The 16,207-nt window shown below is 39.8% G+C and overlaps 1 long non-coding RNA gene across 2 annotated transcripts in view; it reads right to left on the bottom strand.

The window, feature by feature from the left end:
- Positions 1 to 16,207, bottom strand: part of LOC127172478 (uncharacterized) — a 105,961-nt gene that overhangs the window by 12,092 nt on the left and 77,662 nt on the right. Inside the window, exon 3 of one of the 2 annotated variants that reach the window (XR_007828628.1) lies at positions 423 to 1,085. The exons of the other annotated variant lie outside the window; for it this stretch is intronic. This is a non-coding gene — a long non-coding RNA (uncharacterized LOC127172478). Of the gene's footprint in view, positions 1 to 422; positions 1,086 to 16,207 lie in introns of those variants that run through there. 2 annotated transcript variants of the gene reach the window in all.

Below are 16,207 nucleotides of genomic sequence, written 5' to 3'. Positions count from 1 at the left end.
TAGTCATGACTGACTACATCTAGCGCAAATAACCGGAGAGATAATTTACAGTTTGTTTGACTATTTAATTACGAGGAATTCAGATCACGCATATCTTAAAAGCAAGTGAACCGTGCCAGCATCCCATACACACATCTGCCCACAAACCACATGCTCTATTAAACCAGTATCGAGTTACTATAATGATCTTATGGGCTCAGGAAGCGAGTTGAGAGAACAATCAACTAATTTGACCTATAGGCAGAGAGTCTTGTTTTGACAGTTCTGTCTGAGCTCAAGAGGCGAGCGAAAGGGAATAAAATCAGTCATTCCCGGTGGTGACGCAAGCGTAGTATATGAGAACCTCACCAAAGTACTTTCTTCGCAGTTAGTTCCAATAAAAAGCGAGCGGGTTTGTTTATGAAAGTTTAATGCTGTGGAGTCTTTGTTTCTAGTCATTCTTAAACAAAAAAAGCATTAAAAATGCATTCATGCAACAGTGATACATTATTTTTACACAAGCACGGTGGGTTTCCTCTATTCAGCCTGGGCTTTTTCCCATTCTTTTCTTCTCTTATTCCTTTTTATTTGCAGAGACAGAGCTGCAGCAGACAGCTTTCTATCCTCGCAGCCACCCAGGCAGTTTCTGAAGAGGGCTCGCATTACCTGACAGCCTGTTATGTCAGTGCCAGCCAGCCAATTTCATAAACATATGCACCAATTAAGAAATCCATTAATATCCATCATGTCCTGTCATAAATCATACAGCTCTGCAGCGGGTCTGACTATGTAATTATTGTTGAGCAAAAAGCGGAAGTCCTTGATTAGGTTGACTCATTATTTCTCTCCAAATGATTCAGCTCGGCCCTGAAATAATGGAAAAGTAAAATGAAGCAACTCCGCTTCAGTGTGTTTATAATTGCACATTTGGGCTCTTTTGAAAACGCCGGCCGGGTGGGATGCCGCTTTCCCTGCGGGCTGATGAATTCAACTGGCGCTCGTACCTCCCAAACGCCTCTCATCCTCCCGGGCGACCTCGCATCCACGACCCAGAGGAAAGAATCGGATCATTATTTAAACCAGGGGAGACGTTTGCACCAAAGCATCTGCCAGGAACATAAAAGTAAATGTAAATGCAAAGTCTAAACTGAGGATTAGCGATATGTCCAATTTGTAACTAATTACAGATGGGAAGTCTTAGCTGAGCCACCGGAGGAAACATTTGAGACTGATTTAAAGAAACTGAATTAAAGAATATTCCCGCTTCGATACAAGCTGAGCTAAATCGACAGTATTTGTGGCGAAATGTTGCTAACCACTTAAAATAGTTTTGACTATTAGAATGGAAGTGAATGGGGACCATTTTTGGATACTTTAAAGGGATAGTTCACCAAAAAAATGAAAATTTGATGTTTATCTGTTTACCCCCAGGGCATCGTAGATGTTGTTTCTTCAGTAGAACACAAAGATTTTTAACTCAAACAGTTGCAGTATGTCAGCCATGTAATGGCAGTCAATGGGATCCACGGCTTTGAGAGTCGAAAAAACATGCACTGACTAAACCAAATTAAACCCTCAAGCTCATGACGATACACTGAGATGTTAAGACACAAAACAATCAGTCTGTGCAAGAAACTGAACAGTACTTATATCATTTTTTACCTCTGATCCACTGCAATGTCCAACTGTCCCGAGCGCGTTCACAACAGCAGGCGTGTGACACGTCAACATGCTCTGGCATATACAAGAGCAAGCAACCATAACGTCAGTCAATCAGGCTCAAAAGTTGGGAGTCGATGAGAAGTCAACACTCCCGGATTTTTTTATTCAGTTGCAACAATCAGGACAAGCACAAATTACTTAATTTCAAACGGACAAAGTTCCCAGACCTTCTGCTGTTAGCCTGAAAGTCTGGCTTCGTGAGGCTATAAGCCGGCTGTTGTGAACGAACAGTTGAACACTGCGGTGGATCAGAGGTAAAAAATTACATACAGTCATGGCCAAAAATATCGACACCCTTGCAGTTCTGTCAGAAATGCCACACTTCTCTTAGAAAATTGTTCCAATTGCAAATGTTTTGGTATTCTTGTGCTTATTGTTTTTGTTTGCACTGCAACAACACAGAGAAGAAAAGAAAAACTTGATAAAATTTCACACAGAACTCAAAAATAGACTGGACAAAATTATTGGCACCTTGTCAAAATTGTAAGAAATAATTGCTTTTCAAGCATGTGATGCTCCTGGAATTTGTATTTAGACACACCTGTGGCAAGTAACATGTGTGGGCAATATAGTAATCACACTTGCAACCAGAAAAGTTGACTCAACCTTTGTGTTGTGTGTCACACTGAGTATGAAGAAAAGAAAGAAGTGTAAAGAGTTGTCTGTGGATTTGAGAGAAATAATTGTGGAAAAACATGGACAATCTCAAGGCTGCAAGTCCATCTCCAGAGATCTTAATGTTCCTGTGTCCACTGTGCGCAATATCATCAAGAGGTTTACAGCCTATGGCACTGTAGCTAATCTCCCTGGATGTGGACGGAAGAGCAAAATTAATGAAAAATTACAACGAAGGATTGTTTGAACGGTGGATAAGGAACCCCGATTAACTTCCAAACAAATTCAAGCTGATCTGCAGACACAGGGTACAACAGTGTAAGCTTGCACTTTTGTCATGATCCGCAGGGTTTAGTTTGGTTTTGTCTGTGTATGTTTTTTTTGACTCTCAAATCCGTGGATCCCATTGGCTGCCATTATATGACTGACAGACTGTAACAGTTTGAGTTAAAAATCTTTGTTTGTGTTCTACTGCAGAAACAAAGCCACCTACATCTTGGATGCCCTGGGGGTAAGCAGATAAACATCAAATTTTCATTTTTGGGTTATCCCTTTAAATGAATTCTTCTGTTAAAACTTGTGTATTATTTGAGCTGTAGTTTGGGGGTTGTAGGCATCATGTTTGCCATGGCAAACAAAGTTGTAAAACTGGATAAATATTTGTCAGTCGACATTACGCCGACAAGCGCAGTCGATTGAGTTGAACTTGTATTGAACCCAGAATATTCAATTAATGTCTCTGAACGTGTTTGTTTTGTAATATTTTCTCACACTAAGTAGTGAATCAGGTGTATTTCTATTTTAATTCTGCCTTGGTGAGTCCAGCGCTCTTGGTAAACACGGCCTAACTGCAAATCCAAATTCAGATTGGCTCGTTATTGCCGTAGGTTGTATATCTTTAACCCTATTGATCTCGCGGCGCAGCAATTTCTCTTAATTATGAAAATAACCCGATTTACAGTGGCTGCATATACGAGATTAAAAATATCCTTCAACCTGAATGCAACACGCCAGACTCTCAGTTATGTAGACTAGTTGGCGAGCAGCCAGAGCTGACTAATGTCTCCTCGCTAGAGGGGGTTGGAAGAGAATCGATACCACCCAATAACCAGTTCTTCCTCTAGGACAGCAAGGAACACGTAAGGCTCTGAGAGCAAACCCTATTAAAAAACGACACCGTAGAGGCATACATTATTTAAAGATTCCCTTTTCATGAAGCCAAATCAAAACAAAAATTAATTATGCATCCGTTTCAAGTCCGCCGTTTTGATTATCGCCAAAGGGGATGTGCGTAAGTAAATGGTGTAATGGTAATAATACAGAGTTCGGTATGTTTGGATTGTTGGTTTAAAGTGCACTGGAAGCACTGGGTCAATGAAGGCACTCTGAATGCAGGGAGGTGATCCACTCCGCACAGATCAAAGTTAATGGGGGTTCGCCATCGCGGCCTGGCCACATTAGTGGAGGCTCTCACGGTGTATCGATTAGAGCCCAGGGAAAAAGTTTGGCCATTATGTGAAAGCGGTGACGGGATGGACCAGCTCTCTGGGAGATCAATGATGTGCCCACAGCAGTAATCACCAGGCAGCTGATGATGTTTTCATTGGCCTAGCAAGTACTGGGAATGTGTTTGCAGTTTCTGTTGTCCGTATCGTGTCAGCAGACTGAGTGGCTCGTGGTGGACTGGGAACAGAATTAGGGCGTAAAGTCAACAATCATTCCGAACATTATACACAAGTAATTGTGCCTCGGAGCACTAGATTCTTCCTAATGCACTCGGAGAAGGTGCGGGGCTAATTTTTTTGCCTTCCTTTTTTTTTGAAGCTGCTGTCTAAACAACAAATAGAGCATTTGTTTTCTGTGTGAACAACACACCGGGGGTCTGATGGAGCTTAGTGTTTTACATCCAGCAAAATGAAAACCATTAAAAAGAAAATGCTTTTTTAGCTTCAAGACATTGTACTGTAGTTTTAAAAGCTGAGCAGTGTTTTACACATTGTTTTGACAGCACTCTGGTATATTCCTATCACTGCTGAACTGATTAAATATTAGGTCTTCCAGCATTCTCTGCAGCCTTTTTTCTGTACAGCATATGACATGTTAACATGTGTCTCAAATCCCACTGTGCTGCCTACCTACAGTAGATGTTTTCTGGGCATTTTATTGATTCTAATTATGCTACCTTCTAAGATAATTTTGTTCAAGAGTTTACTCAACACACTGATAAGCCTAGGGAAATATAATTTAGTCTGTACCAACATGTAGTGATAGATTTAAGGGGGTCTTCGGATGCCCATATTACACAAGTTGATATGATTCTTTAGGGTCTTCATGAAAAGTCTATAATATACTTTGGTTAAAAATTGTGTAAAACAACCTTTGAGAAGAAGTCATGGCTCGTCACAGTACACCAGTTTTAGGGTCACGGTTCGATACAAGTTCGGTGCAACAGGAAATGTATTTTTCATTTATTTTGTATTTTTCATTTATATTATAACAGACAGTAGTGCAGTTGTTTTGATTTAAATTCGACCGTATAATTTCAAGATTTAAAGATGATGCCCCTTTTTACAATATGTAATATAAATCTCAGGTGTCCCCAAAATGTGTCTATGCAGTCTCAGCTCAAAATACCCCACAGATCATTTATTATATAAATTTAAAAATTCCCATTTCCTTTTCTAGAATAGTGCTGTGCCTTTACAGCACGTACCTCAGATACTCTCCCAAAAAAACATCTGTTTGGTTTTGATTATCATGTCTATCAAACTGCGTTTAAATCATATTAGTTTAAACTTCTGATATAGGGTTTTCTGAGCACACACATCCAAAGCACCTGCACAGAAAGTAGCTGTAATACGATTAATAATGTGATATTTCTTTCATGTCTTATTGCACTTAAACTGTCAAATACACACAAGTTTATGTTAAAAACACACCCGATTACTGGACATGGAAGAAGTCAGATTTTCATGACATTTCACCTTTAAAGCAAAATCTTTTTTTGAAATTATGCTACATAAGACACCTGCACAAAACAAAAACAGCACATGGACTGAATTAAAATGCAAATTCATTCTCTGACAGCAGGTGGCATGTATGGAACAGCAGTGACATAGAGTTTCTTTGGTTACCGCTGTAAACAAAGCAGCTGCGCTTATACTACTTGAATATGAATATGAATTATATGGAGGTAGGAGGAAAAGGAAATGCCATCAAAACATTTCTGGAGAAGGTCAGTTCCTGTCAGAGATGCATTCATATAAATCCCCACATGTTTATCTGCCTGGTACAGCATTTTCAGACTTCATAAAAAATTCCACACAAATTATATTTTGCAATACAGTTTGTGTGCAATTGAGAATAGAATAAAACTAAAAACTGGTTCTATTTTATAGCTGGTTGACCTGTACATCTCTCGAACCCGAAACTTTTCCAAACTGCTGATTTAAAACAAGCAGGCGGTTTTTCGAGCCCTTCTGTGCCGTCTAAACTCGCCATTCTTGTTTTGGGTTGGTGCATAGACCATCTCTTCTTCTGCTCTTTACTGTTGTGACAGTAGGCGTTGCATTACCGTACGCGCCCTCTTTTGAATTGATTGCCTGTGACTGACTGTATTTGTCATCCAGTGGCGGCTACTGGTCTGTCAAATAGGGGAAGCTCATTTTCGGCTATTACGCTAGGTAACTCTGTAAAAGTGAAACAAGGAATGTGGTGTATAATTGTGTGAAATGTATGATGAAAATCAAGCAATTTCGCCAAGCAAATATAAAGAAATAGGTTGCAGCAGTTTTTATTTCGACTGAACTTGAGAAATCCGCGATGGGACTGAGCCAGTGTTGCCAACTTTTTTCAATGGAAAGTAGCTAAACCCCACTTGAAAAGTCGTCAAATGTCGCTAAATGACGTCATACGCTCATTAGCATATTAGCTCATTAGCGTACGTTGCATTGTCTTGCGTCTCTGTGCTCACATACTGCTATTTAATGCAGCCAAATTCAATAAAACTGTTTTCATTTATATATTTCATAGATATATTGATATATTTTACGGTTTCCTTTGTCAGACAACGGGGTAAATATGAAATAGTGACTGAAACGCGGCCCATTAGGACTACATAACCAGCTCTCGAAGATATTTATCTACACTAAAATCTTGATTCATAATCAGGACATTGTCTAATGAAATAAAATACACATACGATTAAGACAATGGCTGTGCTGTGATTTCGGCTATACTTGCATGTAAAATAGAGTTAGAAGCATCAGAATATCTTTTTTTTATCTGAAAGTGCTGCTTCTCAACCGCTCACTGAACAGAGCAGACGCAGATAGAGAGAGAGGGAGAGCGCGCGCGCTGGGAAAGCACGACTTTGCGCTCGCGCGGCAGTACCAGAGAGTCTCATAAACTAAATAAGGTTTGTCCAAGAAGTCGCTAGATTTGTCGCTAGGCGCTTTTTCGAAAAAAAGTCGCCAGGGGGGTCTGAAAAGTCGCTAAATCTAGCGACAAAGTCGCCAAGTTGGCAACACTGGACTGACAGCGATTTTGTACTATAAGGAATCGCTGGAGCTATTCGCGCTCAGTGACTGAGCGCGAATAGCTCCAGCGATTCCTTATAGTACAAAATCGCTGTCAGTCAAAAGGAGATGCAATCTTTCGACAGACCCTCCAATCATCACGCAGAAGCTCGGAGTCCAGGCCAGCCCACTCCTCATTTGCTCCTCATTCACCCCCAGAGACGCTGAGCGTCCGTGGGCGGGACATAATCGCAGCGTTTATCCAATGACCGTCTAGTTTCAAAGCACTGAAAAAAAACGTTCAAAGCAGCCGCATTGAAGTCAATGGACGCTGGGCTTCAACGGGGAAATGCACTGTGACGCTACGGGAATGTATGAGAAGTTAGATAGTTAGATATAGCAAGTCAGCCGACCTGCTATATCTAACTGATTCTGAACGAACTCGTCTTTGAGATGAACGTTTTCTAACGCATTTTTAGTCAATAAAATGTTAATACAATAGTACATAATTTGACCATTAATTTTGTGACATTATAGGGGAAGCTGAGCTTCCCTTGCAGTCTTAAAGAAATCGCCACTGTTGTCATCTAACTGCTTGAACCAGTCTATGACGTCCGTACCGTGATGGTTCGGAATGAATACAGTGGCATGTGAAAGTTTGGGAACCTCTTGCAGAACTTGTGATAATGTGAATAATTTTAACAAAATAAGATCGATCATACAAAATACATGTTATTTTTTTATTTAGTACTGTCCTGAGTAAGAAATTCTACATGATATTTCAACAAAATAAGAAAAATTTGGACATCTTCATACTGTTCAAAAGTTTTCACAGTTTATTTTAATAGTTTGTCTTGTGGACTATATGTAAACATCATTTATGTAAAATATCTTACTCAGGGCAGTACTAAATAAAAAAAAAAAATCTCTCTCTCGTGATCTCTCTTATTTTGTTAAAATTATTCACATTTTCACAGATTTTGCATGCCACTGTACATGTAGACCCCTAGAATTCTGACACGGGGCAGGTGTCTAAGGCAAATTCTTGGCTTAGATCCAAAAAGTCAGATTTTTTAAGTAATCCAAAAATATCTACGAACAAGCAAAAAACTGCTGCTGGGGTGTAAAAATAAATAAATCGGTGCTCTTTGAGTCCGGGATTCTTTTGTGACACCAAAAAACTCATAAAGGCTTTTTATATTTTTCATATTATTCGAGTGCCTTGTAATGTGAAAAATATAAAAAGCCTTTATTCACATGGCCTTTATTTACATGATGCGTCGGTGTGCAAATGTGTTGTTTTTTAAAACTTTAAAGCCATGTGAATAAAGGCTTTTATATTTTTCACATTATTCGAGTGCCTTGGACTTCCAAAAATACTGTGTTAAGTCAAAATTACCCAAAGAAGAAAACTGTGTCACCATTTACTCACTCTCCACTTGTTGTTTTTTCTTCTGTTGAACACAAAAGAAGATATTTTGAAGAATGTTGTAACCAACAGTCACTGACTTCCATAGTATTTCTTATAATGGAAGTCAGTGGCTACCATCAACTGTTGGAATTTTCATTTTTGGATGAACTATCCCTTCTAGAATTTCAAAGCAGTTACTTATGTGGACACTGAGTCAGTTCACTAGATTTTAAAACAGCATTTGCTTTAAACAAAATTTTCAATTTAAAACCTTTTCTGAATCATACCTGTATTCTCTAAAACATTTAATATCGTCATATACTTCTCAGGATTCTCTCTTAACACGATCAACATTTCTGCTCCATTGAGATCGGAAGTGACCCTTTCTATTTGAAAAGCAATTTGCCATTGTCTGCACCTCAGGGACACACGTCTGCGCCTTCGCACCAGTCGAGAGCTGTGACCTCTGTGATCTTTCTACAGACTGATTTTAACCTTCACTCCGAAAAAGAAATCTCCTCCACGCTCCCGTTTGGCTTCAATCACAAGAAGCCTGATTCAGAGCGCCAGCGTAGACGTGCTGAGAGATGTGGGGTGTTTTATACTGCTGAGAATGTAAGAGGATAGTGAGAAAGAGTTCATTTTTCAAAGTGCTGAGAGGCATGTGATGGTCCCTCAGCCATTGTCTTGGTGTCAGGGCAGATGAATGGGACAATATGGGGGGAGAATAGCTTGAGACTAAAAAACCGAAGACAACACAGGGAGCAGCGCAGAGAATGAAAGCAACTAGACAACGGCATTAAAAAGCGCTACCTCCCTTTTCCCTCTCAAGCTCTCTATGTCATATCATATGCAATTCATCATCCCGCACGCCCCTCGTGGGAAGATCTGTTCCTTTTTAAGGTAGCGCTCCGAATCGCTTCTCAGAAAATTGCGGTACGCCTTCTCATTACGTGCTTTAAAGTTTCACATTTATTCCTGGAAAAACGCCTGACAGCCATTCGAGATTAGAACATTCGTGATATTTCCGAGGAATGAATGCTTTGACAGCTCTGTCAGGGAAAAGTGAGAAACTAAACACAAATATGTCAACTTATTGAGTGCTCTTTCTGTAAAGGACGGCCCACCGATCTGTCATTGCATTCTTTTAAAGGGATTCAATGATTTTGGGGTCAATAGAACGCTGTTAGCGGCTTGTCTGTCAGAGCTGTCGGCTTGTAAGGGAGTCGAGCGAAAATGTCAACTGATGTATCTTCATATCTCTCCGTCTGCCGTTTCCTGATGGCCGCGTGCAGTCGGGCAAGCTGTGTGATGTGCGTTGCGTAATTCTCTCAAATAATTCATAAAAAGCTTCGCGTTTGAGATGAAAAATTTGACTACAGTAGACTATCCTCCCGTGTAGAAGTCGGATGACGCTTCATGAAGTTTTTGCCACGCTACGTTCATCCCGCATTCAGGATCAGACAAAACATGGTGACGATGAGAAATGCCACCAAGATGGTATAAAATTTCATGGCATTACCGTCGTGAAATGTCACAGGCCGCTGGCTAAAGCCGCCGCACGTCCTCAGGGGCTGTGCCTTTTCGCATTGTGCGTTGTAACTGATTGAATAAATATTCATTATGAAAATTAGATATGAAAAAACAGCTCATTTTGCGAAATATTGCCCAGATCTATTCTCCGAGAGCTTTCGAGCTAGAGTATTTATCTAGCCAATTGAAGCAATATTACCATAATTGGTCTGAGACCAAACGACAAGACATTGCGGTGGGAGTCATGCTAAATGATTTTCAACAATATGAACCGAATTTCTCTGCAATTTCACTTTGAAATGTCAATGGAAGAACATCAAAGTGCATTTCATCAGCGCTAAATGAAGGTACCGCGGTATGATATGACATCCCTTAAGGGTCATTTACGAGCTGTTTTGAATTGATAAACGGAAATGAAGGAAATTGTGAGGCTTGAGTGGCTTATGTTATCAGAACAACAATACTGATGCTTTTAGTTCTGTCAAGATCACTTCAAACATGATGAAAAATGCTGGATTCTTTGAGAAGAATGTTCTACAGCGATTCTCATCAACCTTGATAGAGCCTGCTATGTGAATGCTAACAGTAGATGTTGGCAAAAACAACATGGCGTGTGTTCACGGCTGCAATCTACTGTACATATGTTAAGCTTGTTTGTCGATAATCCTGCTGTAAAAGCTCTTCTCCACACACTCTTTAAGTTTTTGGGGCTGAGCATCCTTAATATATTCACTTTTATGCTTTGAAGTGTGAAAATGCCTTGATCATACAGTTATTGTGCAATGCTGCGTATTTAAGCACGGGGATGGTGGTGGAACAAGGCTGTGCTATTTATCTTTTTTCCCCTTTGTGTTTGCGGATAAGCAATTAAAATAAGTGGGTCACCCGTTGTTGAACGAGCACTTGAACCCATAGGCGCAGAGGTTTCGTATCTGATTTTAACACTGAGGCTTTTGTCTTTCAGTTCCCCGGGTCTTTCTGCTCGGAGAGATGGAGAATGAGAGAGATATTATACTGATGACAGGCTAGAAGCCCGTATTTACCTACAGTCTAATCTGCACATATAATGCGATTTTATCATTGGCATGTTCCAGCGCCGCTGAGAATACGAGGAGCCACTCTCTGCAATTTGCTCGCCCCACGCCGGGGATCGAGTGCGGCTGCAACAGGCCCTAGCCGACGTGATCGACAGGCACCGGGACCTGTAAAATATCCCCAGGCCAGCGCGTCTCACCCCCATCCATCCACAGAACTGTCAGTGATATTGAGAGACTGTCAGACTCCTTCTCAAGTACGTCCAAATCAACAGTAAATATTAGTCCTGTAGGGCCTCTGGGAGCTCAGTTACATCCCCTTTATTAACCTTGCAGCCTGGCTGTTTGATGTTAAATAATTACTCTGGCAGCTCTCGGGGGAAAACGAGGCACAGGGCTCTTTCCGTCCCTTAGCCGTGCCGCCGCTCAAGGGGCTTCACGTTTCACGCCGACTAACACACATCCTGAGCATGAACCTTCATAGGGTGATGAAAATAATGATGTCCATAATGATAATAATGAAAAAATCTAGGTTCTTTTAAATGTACTCTTTGTATTGTTGGCTTTTAAATATATTTTTTGACAGGAGGCAAAATTGTATAAATATAAGTTATAAGTAATATAACATTAAAAATAATATAAATCACTAGTTTTTCTAAAGAAACATTGTCCGACACAAGCAGGTAAAGTTACAGTGGGAGTCCGCATCTCTCTCACCTCCCCTGAGCCTGTTGAGTTTTAACAGACCCCCTAAAGTGTGCTGTGAGTTTGGTGGGGGATAATGGAAATGCCTCCATTATGATATGATTGGATATGACTGGTTATGATTGGTTGTGATTGGTTCATGCGATAAATCCCGCCTCTTGTGTTTGTGCGCGTTTTGTGTTTGCGAATCAGTGTAAATAAACAATATAATGGCGTTAAAGGAGAAGTCCACTTCCAGAACAACAATTTATAGATAATGTACTCACCCACTTTTCATCCAAAATGTTCATGTCTTGTTCATGTTTTTTTGAGGAAAACATTCCAGGATTTTTCTCCATATGATGGACTAATATGGTGCCCCGAGTTTGAACTTTCAAAATGCAGTTTAAATGCGGCAGTTTAAATCCCAAATGTGCTTGTAAATGACCCCAGCCAAGGAAGAAGGGTCTTATCCAGTGAAACGATCGATTATTTTCATAAAAATAATACAATTTATATACTTTTTAATGTCATGTTTTTTCCTGTTCATGACAGTTAGGGTATGTCGAAAAACTCCCATCTCTCCCTCAACTTCAAAATTGTCCTATATCGTTGTTTTACCTTTTTTGTTGAGGGTGTTTGATTTTCTTTGCATGTTCACTTAGCGAAGTAGAATGATTTTGAAATGATTTTTGAATTGGAGTTTTTTGACATACCCTAACTGTCTCAAGTCAGAATACACAGAGTTCAGGGAGAGCAAGACAAGCGTTTGAGATTAAAAAGTATTTAAATTGTATATTTAAAAAAAAATAAAAATAACAGATTGTTTCGCTAGATAAGACTCTTCTTCCTCGGCTGGGATCGTTTGAAGCTGCATTTAAACTGCATTTTGGAAGTTCAGACTCGGGGTACCATATCTCTCAATTATATGGAGAAAAATCCTGAAATGTTTTCCTCAAAAAACACTTACAACTTTTACAACTGAAGACAGAAAGACATGAATATCTTGGATGACAAGGGGGTGATTATATTATCTGTAAATTGTTGTTCTGGAAGTGGAGTTCAACTAAAATGGTAATACTAATTAAAAATGTAAGTAAACAACTCACACACTTAAGATACATTCAATTTTTAGGTCAAAATAAGAATTAAAATGGCATTAAAACAGGATTAATAATCAGCTTGAGGACATTTAAAGTAAATCTCCATGTCTTTGACCAATATTCACCAAGCTTTGATGAAAAATGAAAAAATAGTTAAAAGTTAACTATAAAAAAAAAAAAAAAATAGCTGAACATAAATTCACAAATAAAATATACTTGTTATGGAGGGAACGAGGCAAAGAGTGGGCGGATCCATGCGCAAGCTTTTTAATGACTTTAGACAGAGACATGGTAATAAACAGGCTGGGTCAAACACAGGCAAACAGGCAAAGGGTCCATCAACGGCAAACGTAATCCAAGGGGGGCGATCAGATCCGTGATGACAACTGACGAGAAAAAGGAAAAATCCATGATGGGCAAGAACCAACAATGCTAGGGTCAAGACACGAATGACAAAACTAGATAACAAGAAATAATTAGACATAGGAACTAGGAAAGGGTAATGCAGCTAACACAAACGAGTGCTAAACGCTGTACAATACTTGGCCTAGAATAGTGGGAAGGGCCTCGTATTTATGCAGTTTGTGATTGGCTGCAGCTGTGAGTGTGGTGAATGAGGTGGAACATGGGAAAGGTAGTCCGGGGTATATATATATATATATATATATATATACACACACACACACATATATATATATATATATATATTTTTTTTTTTTTTTTTTTTTTTCCTGATAGTGTAAGTTATGTTTATTTAACCAAGAAAATGTGAACATGATTTGACATTTGATTTAAAAAAAAAAAACTTATTTCAGAAAATAACTCATTTCAACACACCACATATCACTGATTTTTAAAAGCATTTTTTTAAACAAATATCATAATTTAAGAGTTTATAAACATCATTAAGTTTGGAGAGATTTTGGTAAAATGTTATATTTAAGTAAGATAAATCTTCTAAAAAAAAAATTAAATATTATGCCAAACCACTTAAGGTTTTTATTTCCATAGTGTTATTATTTTAATGAGGCTTTTTTCATATCATGGTGTCGCTACAGTTGCATCATCCTGACATTCTAAACTTGATGCCACCCAAAAATATAAAAACAAAATTTAATTCAGAAATGAAAAACATTGTCATCTTGTAACAGGTGTTTTTTTGTATGCATGAAATACATTTCTGCTTTTACATTTTTTGGATGTGCAGGCAAAATAAATTCAAAACAATGCTTTTTGGTTACACTTGGATTAGTAAGTTCACCACAAGGCTTGAGGTGAAAAGTGTTACAGTATCACAGATCTAATTATGGGTTGAGGGGGTGTAAATAAGGCAGCTGAGACATACAATTCTCGCAATCATTTGCACTACAGTGGATGAATTATTTATGATGCCTGTTATTTGTGGCCTTACGCAGCTGGGCTGCGGAAACATGGGCCTGTCATGTTGACATCAAAACTCACACTGTTCTCCACAGTGCGGCAAACATGACTCTTGTACACACACAACACCCCCCACGAACCCCCCTCGACAAAGCGCAGTCTGGAGTCCGAGCAGCATCCTCACTCTTATTCAAACAAACAGGGGCTTACTCTAATCCTTGCTTCCTGTCTCCCCGGCTTGTTTCCAAGGTAACGTGTCAGAAGAGACAAGAGCGCTGCTGACTGCCTCCACGGGGCCAGTTCCCCTCCTTTGCCCAAGTTCATCTGACTTTTGGTCACATGACACCTGTTCCCATGACAACCAGGTTGAGGACAGCCCGAGAGCACGCGAGCAAAGGGAGCTCCGCACGTTCTGCCAAAAATGAGGATGGGGATTGAGATCGGCCTCGCTCCTTGAAAGTCCCCCGATATTACGCACCGCTTAACTGCGCCAGCAGCTAGACGGTTCTCAGGTGCCTTTGTTAAATGGAGAAAACATATTGTATTTCAGACAATCCAGAAATCACTCAACAGTGTGATGGCTCCGAAACTGCTTTAAATGAACACCCTCTCCAACAATAGCAGGTATTGAAACGAAACTGAACAGGGCTCATCATCAAATACTCGGGCACATATTTTCTTCCTTTCCTGTTGCAGTTGTGTTGCTATGGGAACGTGATTCCAAATGACAGCATTTGAATAAAGGTTTTGATGTTAATTTGGAGGAAAATCACTTGGCTGAACCTGTCCGGGGAGAGATGCGATGCGTTCTACTTCTTCACCTCTTCATTTCTTCACCAGGTTAATCATTTGTGATTGTACGCTCGAGAGTGTAAATGTCTCCGTTACAGTCCTAAAATATGAGCAGCTGCCGACAATTATCATCAGATTTAATTCACATGGCTGGAATTAGACTCCAAGTATCGTGCCTTGGACGTTAATGTGTTATCTTCAGGAACAGCGCTTGACTTCTTGGCTACGGTGGGCATAGAAGAGACCCTAAGAAAAGCAGATTTCATCCTTTGAAAAGCAGATAAGCACATGACCTTCTTGTAGTCACTGTAAACCTGCACTGTCTGCAGGCCTTTTAGTTTGTGTAAAGATCAGATTGGGTTGGAACGGAGCCATGAGATGGCATAAGAGTCCCAGTTGAGTAGTGAGAGCCAGGGTGGTTTGGCCTCAGACACCTGTCCCTTCTTACTCCCTCTCACGAGCCCGATGGATCCAACTGCATTGATCCAGGCTGCGATGTAGAAGCTGGTTCGTCTCTGATGGCCATTGACTTGGCTCTTCACACACTGTCCAATGCCATCAGGGACCTTTGTGACCTATAAGACTTATACGAGTGTCTGCCGGGTTGGGATCTTCTCCTGACAACAGTATTAAAGGATTAGTTCACTTCCAGAATAAAAACTTCCTGATAATTTACTCACCCCCCATGTTATACAAGATGTGCACGTCTTTATTTCTTCAGTCGAAAATAAATTAAGGTTTCTGAGAAAAACATTCCAGGATTTGTCTCCATATATTGGACTTAAATGGGAGCCAACAGGTTGAAGGTCCAAATTGCAGTTTCAATGCAGCCTCAAAAAACTCTACACGATCCCAGCTGAGGAATAAGTGTCTTTCGTAGCTAACGATCAGTCATTTTCTAAAAAAAAAAAAAAAAATGTATGTGGTTTTTAACCACAAATGCTCATCTTGCACTAGCTTGATTTCACAAATTACAAGTCACTTTGGAAGGGTCACGCATGACGTAGGTGGAAGTACCGACCCAGTGTTTACCAAACTCTGTTTACAAAAAAGATAAAATGAACAAGAAAATGAAGGAGAAAATGAACTTTTTGAATCACAGTACACAGATGAAGAACTAACCATGCGTGACCTTTCCAACGTGATTACGTGAAGATTCGCACGTAAGAGCTAGTGCAATACGAGCATCTGTGGTTAAAAAGTATGTACACTTTTATTTTTTTTTTAAATGACCTGGGAAATAATAGAACCTCTTCTTCCCTCAAACACCGTAGCAGATTCAGACACTGTAGGAGAAGTACAGACCCAGTGTTTACAAAGTGAACGTGCAAGGAGGATCAAAAAAAGGGCAAAAACAGTGATGTAGGAAAATGTTGAAGTTGGGGGCGAAAATGAGATGGAAGTTTTTCAACATAGCCTAACTGTCTTGAAACTGAG

This window comes from Labeo rohita, chromosome 10, assembly GCF_022985175.1.
Source record: "Labeo rohita strain BAU-BD-2019 chromosome 10, IGBB_LRoh.1.0, whole genome shotgun sequence".
NCBI lineage: Eukaryota > Metazoa > Chordata > Actinopteri > Cypriniformes > Cyprinidae > Labeo > Labeo rohita.
This window is presented reverse-complemented; position numbering and strand designations above follow the sequence as displayed.